This window comes from Megascapheus bottae, chromosome 5, assembly GCF_031878675.1.
Source record: "Megascapheus bottae isolate mThoBot1 chromosome 5, mThoBot2.hap1, whole genome shotgun sequence".
Lineage (NCBI taxonomy): Eukaryota > Metazoa > Chordata > Mammalia > Rodentia > Geomyidae > Megascapheus > Megascapheus bottae.
Window position 1 is genome coordinate 3,013,582 of NC_143513.1, and position 10,746 is coordinate 3,024,327.

A 10,746-nucleotide genomic window follows, 5' to 3' on the forward strand; every position below is an offset into this window, starting at 1 on the left:
GCTCAGGCTCTGAGTTCAGGACTAGAAAAACAAAACAAAACAAAACTACATGCGAGCTGGGTACTGGTGGCTTATGCCTACAATCCTAGCTTCCCTAAAGGCTGAGATCTGAGGATCCTGCCAGCCTGGGCAGGAAAAGTCTGTGTGTCTCTTAGCTCCAATTAAGCATCGCAAAAACCAGAAGTGGAGCTGTGTCTCAAATGATAGAGTTCCAGGCTTGAGCACAGGAAAAGCTTAGAACTGTAACTTCTCTGTATATGACCTTTATAATAACAATAAAATACTGAAAAAAATAAAGAATAATTCACAGAACAAATAAAGCTTGGAGCTCAGTCCCTGTGGCCAAGTCCCAGGACCAGCACAAAAACAAACAAAAAATGTGTCTGCATGTATGTAAATTAATTCAGAAATACATTTACAAAGTTTGAGATGGCAGAAAATTGGATATGGAAAAAAAAAGGTTAAGTATTCATCTTTCTTTACCACTCTACAAAAATAGAAATAGCACATTATTTTCTGAAGACAGAGAGAACTGTTAAAACGGTGACTCAGGGGGGCTGGGAGTTTGGCCTAGTGGTAGAGTGCTTGCCTAACATGCACGAAGACCTGGGTTCGATTCCTCAGTACCATATAACATAGAAAAAAAATGCTGGAAGTGGTGCTGAAGCTCAAGTGGTAGAGCACTAGCCTTGAGAAAGTCCAAGGACAGTGCTCAGGCCCTGAGTTCAAGCCCAGGACTGACAAAAACAAAAAACAAAACAAGAACAAAAACAAAAACAAAAAAAAAGCTGACTCAGGGCCCAGTCACCATAGTTGGTTTCTTAGGGATTCTAAGCCTCTGACATGTTCGCAGGAATTCTATTCATCCTGCACCCACGCCAACAGACCATGATTGTTCTGAAGGGTTCCTGCTTCGGCTGACTTCTCAATTTGTGAGAAATCTGTGGCTGCAAAGTACAGATTCTGTACCTTTATTCTGGGCTTTCTGAGTTAGTGTCTGGGAATGGAGGCTGCTATGTGCTTATGTCATGTGTAAACCATTTCCAGATAGTTTTTGTCTGGTTAACTGGAGATGGGAGATTTTCAGGTCTGTGTTCTCTTGTTGGCTTCAAGCTATGATCCTCAGAATGCAGACTTCTGAGCAACTAGGATTACAGGCCTGAGCCATCCACCATCCAACTATTTTAAATTTCTAACTACTTGGGTTTTGATTCACAGTCATTACCACATGTGCTGGACACACTGGAACTGAGTCCATAGGCAAACCTTTGTGCCTTTGAGGTCCTCTCAGATCTCAAAGCTCTCGAAGTTTCTTCCACCTCATTCAGCCAGGAGGCCAGGGCACTGGACGAGATGAGACAGGAACTGCGCACAAGCATCATGAAAGCCATCCACAGGCTGGGGACTTGAGGGGACACAGGACCTCAAGATGACCTCTGTTATGGGGCTCCCTTCAAAATCCCTAAAGACAGCTCACTGCAGGATGTCATGTCCAAGTGTGTGCAAGGTTCTCAGGAAAACCCCAGTGATTACACAGTCCTGTGAACACAAAACCTCAAAATATATTCTGGCTTCAATGTTCAGTTCACAGGAATGTTGGAGAACAGACTGCAAGTCATCTCAAATATTTCATCCCATGGGCTGGGAATGTGACTTAGTGATAGAGTAACTCGCCTAGTATGCATGAAGTCCTGGGTTCTATTCCTTAGTACCACACACACAGAAGCGGTGCTGTGGGTCAAGTGGTAAAGTGCTAGCCTTGAGCAAAGAAGCTCAGGGACAGTGCCCAAGCCCCGAATTCAAGAGCTGGGACTGGCAAAATAAATAAGTAAATAAATAAATAAAAATAGCAAAATATTTCAGGTCATACTGGGCACATCAGATAGACCCAGTACTACTCCCAGATTCTCAATAACTCAAAAGAAAGAAAAGCACACCATTACAGATGGCTCAGACCTATGATCCTAGCTACTCAGAAGTCCAAGATTCCAGGATCTTGGTGCTAAGCCAGCCATGGAGCATACACACACACACACACACACACACACACACACACACACACACACGCACACGCACACATACACACACACACAGAGCCAGAAGTGGTACTACGACTCAAGTGGTAGAATGCTAGCCCTGAGAAAGCCCAAGGACAGTGCCCAGGTCCTGAGTTCAAGCCCCAGGACTGGCATTAAAAAAAAAACAAAACCATCCCTGGGACCAGGGGTTTGGCCTAGTGGTAGAGTGCTTGCCTTACATGCATGAAGTCCTGAGTTCAATTCCTGGGTACCGCATACATAGGAGAGCTGGAAGTGGTGCTGTGGCTGAAGTGGTAGAGCGCTTGCCTTGAGGAAAGCCCAAGGACAGGGGTCAGGCCCTGAGTTCAATTCCCAAGACTGGCAAAAAAACAAAACAAAACAAAACAAAAATAGGGAGGCAGGGAAAAACTAGGAGAAAGTATGAGAAGGAGTGACATTGACAAAAAAAAGTACTCTTTACCTAACTCACATGACTGTAACATCTCTGTAAATCAAGCTTTATAATAATAAAAATATTTTTAAAAGATAATCAAATAAACCCCCAATATTTGATTGTTGTCCATTGATTGTGGTAGAACTCTTGCCTTGAATGTGACAGACTCAGGGTTCCACCTTTGCACTGTAAAAATAAATGAATAGAAATGAGAAATAACTTCACAATGTGCCATTGTCCCATTTAGGAGCAGGCCAGGGCCTAGTGGTCCCTAGTGTTCAAGACTAACTGGCAGCTCTGCAAAACGGCACTTGCATTTAAATGGACATTCTGAGCAAAAATGTCTATATCCCGAAATAGACACAGAGTGCTGAAAATTACAGGATTTGTGTGCAATTTCAGGACTACTAACTCCCCACAGGAATGTAGCCCTGGCCTCAGGGTGTGTTTGAGTCTGAGACCTCCCAGGCTCCCACACTCACTGCAGAATCAGTCCCCAGCACAGTCTGCCATAGGGCTATTTTCCCCAGGGAGCACATTCAAAGGACCCAGAGGGAACAAGTTATGTGTGTCCCCAGTCTTCACAGGAGCTCACATGTGTGGATGGCTAGACTCATCTCCCTATCCATTTCTGGGTGGGGTAGGATGTTTTTCTAGGCACAGGGATATGGTGAGAACCACTGAGTCACATCTAGAAGGCAGCTCCTGCTGGCCCGGGGCAGCAGGGTGGGTGGGGAGGAGGATGTAGTGGCCATGACAGTGGGAGGGGGCTCAGGAAGGATCAGCTGCTTGAATGCAGATGTAGATTGGGGGTAGCTGTAGGAGAGACTGACATAACTGCTGGTTCTCCTTCTGAATCCGAGGAGGCACACGGGTGCCCACTGCAGGATAATTTATGACTTTTGTGACATTTGGTGTTTGTGTGTAATCATCAAGGCATGACCTTAGGAAAAGCTCAGAGGCAGGAGGAGGTGGAGGAAGGAACCCAGAACTGCAAGTCTGAAGTTTCCAGCAATCTAGAAGAAGGCAGGCTCAGTGCTGTGTAAGATTTGTTCAGAAGAAAGAAAGAAACTGAACTGGGCTTCCTCTAGGGGAAAGAGATGGCTTTGCCACCACCTGGGGCACACTGACTTGAAAAGTGGATCCTTGTGGATCTTAGGCTTCCTCTGGATTCCTGGAGATGCCTGATGCCCCTGGGTCTCCCAGTTCATGCTGCCAGGCCATGAGGGAGTTGGTGGCTGATGCCATTGTGTGCACAAGACTGTCTTCTTCTGATGAGTCCAGTCCTTCCACGATCAGCCCAAAAGGGGTGGAGAAGGGAGGTCACAAAATTAACTCAAGTTAACATTGATTACTTGAGCCACACCTTCACTTCCAGATTTTTTGGGGCTTAATTGGAGATCTAGATTGGTTTTGATCTGTGATTCTCAGATTTCAGACTTCTCAGTAACTAGGATTCCAGCAGGAGCTGTGGGTACCAGGCTCTTACTTGAACTCTTTAACACCTCTTAGCTCTGCTTCGAAGTTAATGGTAGGATGAAAGCCTAGTTCACTCATTTGCATATTCATTTGGGCAGCTTCCATTGGATGAGTTCATATTTTCAATAGAGACTGGTTCATAGAGTCTGAAATAGTCCTATTTGGCCTTCCTAGAAAAGGTTCAAACCCTAATACTGGTGTTCCTACTTCCTCCCCTTTTTGCCAGTCCTGGGGTTTGAACTCAGGGCCTGAGCACTGTCCTTGGGTTTTCCCAAAGCTAGCACTCTACCACTTGAGCCACAGCACCGGTTCCAGCTTTTTCTGTGTAAATTGTACCAAGGAATTGAACTCAGGACTTCATGCTTGGCCTGGGTATTATCCCTGAGCTCTTCAGCTCAAGGCTACCACCCTACCCTTAGGCCTGGGCATTGTCTCTGAGCTCTTTAGCTCCAGGCTACCACCCTACCCTTGAGCCAAGTCCCACTTTCTGTTTTCTAGAGGTTAATTGGAGATAAGAGTCTCAGGTCGTTTGGTGCCTGGGCTGGCTTTGAACCTTGATCCTCAGATCTCTGCTTCCTGAGTAGCTAGGATTACAGGCGTAAGCCACTGTGCCTGGCCACTTTTTTAATTTTAATACATAAAAACAAGAAGGGTCTCAGAGGTGAGCAACCACTAGCAAGGTGGCTAGTTTAACCCAGGTGCAGCCCAGAGGGTGCCTGACGAGGTTTCACAGGTACACCTCTTTCCCTCCCCTCATCTTTATCCTCATTGGATATCTACTTCCAGTGCTGACCTCAAACTTCAGATTTCCATCCTTTCTTTTTTGCTGATAGGATTTGAACTCAGAGCATTAAGTTTGCTAGGTTGTGGTGATGCTGCTGAGCTATGCCTCCAACCTGATTTTTTGCTGGTGTTTTCCTGTCTAAGGTGTGTGATTGGGCTGCCATCCATTTCCCATCATCCTGGCTGGGATGTCACTCCTCTTGATAAAGAGCAAGTCTTATGGGCTTTTTGCCTCCATCAGCCTTGAACCTTGATCTTCCTATTCTCAGCTTCCAAGGTAGGAATTGATTATAGGCACCAGCCAGCAATTAGGCTCTGGCCTAAACTCTCAGTATTTGCTTTCCATGTTCATTCTATCCTTACACTATGTTTGTCCTAGCAGCACGCACATTTAAAGCAGTCTCACTTGAGCCATTTGTCTTCTTCTAACTTTTTAACTGGTTAATGGGAGAGAGGAGGCTCTCTGATTTGTGCACCCCAGCTATCTTGGAACCACAGTCTATAGATCTTCACTTCTTGTGTAGCAAGAGCAAAAATGAACCACCAGCACCCAGCTGCATGTGTTTAATTTTTTCTTCCTTCTTCTTCTTCTTCTTCTTCTTCTTCTTCTTCTTCTTCTTCTTCTTCTTCTTCTTCTTCTTTTGTGGATCATGTACTCTGGGCCTGGGCACTGTCCTTGAGCTCTTTAGCTCAAGGCTACTGAGTCTGGGGGCTGTCCCTGAGCTCTAGAACTTAAGCCTACCACCCTACCCCTTGGATCACAGCCCCACTTCCTGTTTTCTAGTGGTTCATTGGAGATAGGAGTCTCACATTCCTTAGTGCCTGGGCTGGCTTTGAACTATGATCCTTAGATCTCAGCCTCCAGAGTATCTAGGAGTATAGGCAGGAGCCACCGAGCCCAGCTATGGGTTTCATTTTAATACTGTCCTGTATAGTTTTTCCTTTGTTATTTGTTTTTTTTTTGTCAGTCACAGGGCTTGAAATCTAGGCCTGAGCACTGTCTTTGAGCTCTTCAGCTCAAGGGTAGTGTTCCACCACTGAGCCATAGCACCACTTTCCAGTTTTCTTGTGGTAAATTGGAGATAAGAGTCTTCGGCTTTTTCACCAAGATGGTGTCGAAAGTGAAGAAGGGAGCTCCTGCTCCTCCTAAATCTGAAGCCAAGGAAAAGGCTTTGAAGGCCAAGAAGTCAGTGCTGAAAGGCGTCCATAGCCACAAAAAGAAGATACATACTTCACCCACCTTCTCACGGCCCAAGAAGCTGCAGCTCTGGAGACAGCCCAAATGTCCTCGGAAGAGTGCTGTGAGGAGAAACAAGCTTGACCACTATGCAATTGTTACGTTCCCCTGACCGCTGAGTCAGCCATGAAGAAGACAGAAGACAACAACACACTTGTGTTCATTGTGGAAGTCAAAGCCAACAAGCATCAAATCAAACAGGCTGGGAAGAAGCTCGATGACATTGATGTGGCTAAGGTCAAGACCCTGATAGGACCTGATGGGGAGAAGAAGGCATTTTGTTCGATTGGCTCCTGACTATGATGCTTTAGATGCTGCCAACAAAATGGGAATCATCTAAACTGCATCCAGTTGGCTAATTATAAATATACATCTTTCTCTCATAGAAAGAGGGGGGGGGGGCGAGGGGTCTACGGCACTTTACTGCCCACGCTGGCTTTGAACCGTGATCCTCAGATCTCTGTCTCTTGAGCAACTAAGATTACAGATGTGAGCCACTGTGCCCGGCTTGTCTTCTTTCATCATGGACATGATGCACTTAGCGTCATCTCAGTTTCCCTTTTGCCATTCATCTCAAAACATCTCAAAACAGCTCACCTAGCATATCCCTTTGGTCAGAGGTGCCACTTTCCTTCCCAGAGAGGAAATCTTGGGTTGCCCAGGGCATTTGGTATTTTGGAGGCAAACTACTGGTTGCCAGTAGCTTAGCGCTGTGAGAGGTGAAGGCTCTTCCTCTAGGGAGATGGCAGGAGGGAAGGGCTTGTGATGCAAATCTGACTCCTATCTGGATTACAGTGGCCACAAATCTTGCAGTGTGTTAGAATGACACCTACACATGCCTTGTAGTTAGTTGGTGTTAGGGGAGACCTGTGGGTGGGAGGGAGCTGGCTGATACTTTATTGAGATGCCTATTGTCTTTGCAAATTCCTGTGGATCTGTAATTATCACCAAATAAAAAGCTGCAAAAGTCCAAGAAAACAGAGCAAACCTTGGTACCAGTTAGTCAGGCTGATCAGGGACCATCATAAATCCATCATTGTTATCCCCCCCCACACCTCACCTCTAATTGATTATTTGCTTATCTTCCAACTGCCAAACCACAGAATTAGACATTTGCATTCTGGCTTTGTTCCTTGATGAAAATACACAAATTCATCTGATCTGGCCACAAGGCTCCCATTTCACCTGAGGAATGTGAAGATAGAAATTAGATTCTGACCCTCTCTCCTCCTCCCCCCCCCCCCCAGGTACCAAGAATTCAGGAGGCTGGAGAAGCAGTTACCCTATGTCCTGGGGGCACATCTGTGCTGAGTGACAATCTCTCTTAATGAGAAGCAATCAAGGCTAATTATCCCTAGGGTCTGACAGGTCTTTCTCAACACTTTTGCATAAAAGAGCAAGGCCACCCAGCTGGTCCCTACAATGCAAACTGCAGGAATCTGGTGGTGATGGTTGCCAAACAAATGAGAAGAAACACATCAAAGGCCACCTCACAAAGGTCCCTGAGAGCCAAGAGGATCTGTGGTGGCTTCCAGCTGGAAGGACAGCCATTATAAATGGAGACACCATGTGGCCCTGAGGAATAAAAGAAACCTTGCTGCCATTGATCATTCACCTCCAAAAGGGACAAGTTGGAGATGGATGGGTAAATGTGGTAGGAAGACAATTATTTTTATGCGTGGTGAACTAGCCCACGTGAAAGCATGATAGGAATGAAATTAGACACTCTACCATTTATCTAATGTGAATTCAATGCCTTGCAAGTCTCTAGAGGGACAGATTGTGTTAAATCTTGCTCTTGGTTTGAGTTTCTTGCCTTGGCTGTCTCAGTGTGCCTACACATTCAGTGGGTTTCACAAAAGTTGTCTCTTGCGGGGCGCGGTGGCTCAATGCTGATAAACTATGTTGAACACACTTTCTCTTTTAAATAGAGTGGTGGGTGCTTAATAAAAGCAATTCGTGACAGTGTGGCATCAGCCTGAGAGGTGGTTTAGCTCTGTCGGCTTGACGGGGCTAAGGGATTTCCCACATAGCTGATGAGACAGACCTCTCTCTGTCTTGGGTGTGAGTTGGAGGATTTTCTGGAAGTGAGTTGATACTCGAATCAATAGATTGGATGAAATCCATCCTCATGAATGTGAATGAGCATGACCCAATCTATTGAGGACATCAATAGAATAACACACTGGACATCGTTCTTTTTCTATACTTCGGCAGCAGCTCCCCTGGCTCTCAGGCCTTTGAGCTTGAACTGAATCACACCACTTGCTTTGCCTGGTTCTTCAGCTTGCAGACTCTTGGTTCTTGGGACTTTGGCCTCAGTAATCTTGGAAGTCAATTTCTACAATAATAAACCTCCTCCTGTACAATTACCTATCTCCAAGGATTCTGCTGAGTATCCTGACTGGGTTACACACTGCCCTCTTGAAATTTATAGTAATTGCCCAGGCAATTTAAAATTCTGGTTTGGTTGAAGCTCTTTGAATTTCCCTGACAGCTCCCTGCTTCCCTTCTTCCTTTCATGCTTGTTACAGGAAAGCAAGGGCATTACCTCTCTGGAAATTGTACCTCAGCCTTCTGCTGAAGACTGTGGGATTTCATTTTACCACTTGAATCACACCTCTAGTCCTTTTTTGCTTTGGTTATCTTTCAGGCAGAATCTTATGCATTTTTGCCTGGGACTTACCTGGACTTGTGAAGGACGGGCTCGTGTATGGTGGGCATAAGACACTGCTTTGAGCAGCTGCTCCCAGAGCTCCAGGTCTAGAGTCAGGCCCAAGATCCAGCAGTGAAGCTGCTATCCTGCCCTTTATTCTTGGCTTACTGGTCAAGATGGGGGTCTCACTAACTTTTTTCTTTTCTTTTCTTTCTTTTCTATTGTGGGACTTGAACTCTGGGCCTGGGTGCTGTCCCTAAGCTTTTTTTTTTTGCTCAAGGCTAGCATTCTACCACTTTTGAGCTGCAGCGCCACTTCCGGTTTTCTAGCGGTTGACTGGAGGTGGAGTCTCACAGACTATCCAGACTGGGGCTGGCTTTGAACCATGATCCTCAAATCTCAACCTCCTGAGAGGTTAAGATTACAGGCATTAGCCATCAGGACCCAGCTGATACATTTTCCTGAAAATAGATTTGGTGAGACTGTCAGTTCAAGTAAAGCAACCAGAATGAAGCCAATAATAACATTCAGGTTTTCCAGGGATAAATTAATATTTTGGATTCCTTACAAGACCTTAATAGCTTTTACATATGGATATTGTTTTGATGAGAGAAATACTCTGGACATATGTGTGTGATAGTTGTTATTTTTTTTGAGTTTTGCTTTGCTGTTAAGTAATGAAATATGCTCATATTTATAAAATCTGCTTACTTTAAGTGGATCAGAATTTTCCAAATGACCTTACAAATGCATATCTCAAAGAAAATTCAAAACAGGAGCTGGCAACTCACACCTGGAGTCCTAGCTCCTCTGGAGGCTGAGATCTGAGAGTTGTATTTCCAAGGCAACTGGGAAAAGAAAGTGTTTGAGACTCTTGTTTTCAATGAACCACCAAAAATTCAGAAGTGGTAGAGCAACAGCCTTGAGTGAAAAAGCCAAGAGAATAATAGTTTAAGAGCCGGGTGTGGTGGCTCACGCCTGTAATCCAAGCTACTCAAAAGGCTGAAATCTGAGGATCAAGGTTCAAAGCCAGCCCAGGCACAAAAGGACCTGAGACTCTTATCTCGGATTAACCTCTAGAAAATGGGAAGTTGGGCTTGGCTCAAGGGAAGGGATGTAGCCTTAAGCTGAAGAGCTCAGGGACAGCTTCCAGGCTAACTTCTAGCCCCATGACCACTGCCCCCCCCACCCACACCCAAAGGTTATATGCAGAGGGATTGCAGTTTCATAAATCAGGTAAAGTACATTTCTTTCTGGACAATGTCATCCCTCCCCCAACTCTTGCCCAGTTTTTCCCTCCCATCTCCCCCACAAATTGTACAGTACATTTTCAACATAGTCTCCAGTGAAAGTGATAGTATTTTCTTTCTTTGTTTATTTTTTTTGCCATGCCTGAAACTTGAACTCAGGTCCTGGACACTGTCATTTGGCTTTCTCAAGGATACCACCCTACCCTTGAGCCAAGCCCCACTTCCCGTTTTCTAGAGGTTAATTGGAAATAAGAGTCTCTAGTCCTTTTGTGCCTGGGCTGGTTTTGAACCTTGATCCTCATATTTCAGCCTCCTGAGTAGCTAGGATTACAGGCATGAGCTACCACGCCTAGCTTCTGATATTATTATTATAATTATTATTGTTATTGTTTTCCAGTCCTGGGCCTTGTACCCAGGGCCTGAGCACTGTCCTTGGGCTTTCTCAGGGCTAGAGCTCTACCCCTTGAGCCTCAGCACCACTTCCAGCTTTTTTCTGTGCATATGGTACCGAGGACTCGAACCTGGGTCTTCATGGATGCTAGGCAAGCACTCTACCACTAGGCCAAACTCCCAGCCCCTGATATTATTTTTTAAGGAGATTTTATTCACATCATCTTGAGACCTTTGAGGCTGGAAGAATGAAGAAATACATTCTCAGGGACATCACAAAGCTCTGATTAGATCTAATCACCATCCTAAGAAATGTTTCAGACAAGCTGGGCACTGGTGGCTCACACCTGTAATCCCAACTACTTAGGAGGCAGAGATCTGAGGATTGTGGTTTGAAGCCAGCCAGGGCAGTAATGTCCAGGAGACTCTTATCTCCAATTAACCACCAAAAAACCGGAAGTGGAGTTGTGGCTTAATTG

General features: G+C 45.3%; 1 pseudogene; it reads left to right on the top strand.

Moving 5' to 3' along the window:
• Window positions 1-5,843: 5,843 nt before the first annotated feature.
• Window positions 5,844-6,311, top strand: LOC150062725 (large ribosomal subunit protein uL23 pseudogene; annotated as a pseudogene).
• The last annotated feature ends 4,435 nt before the right edge of the window (window positions 6,312-10,746 follow it).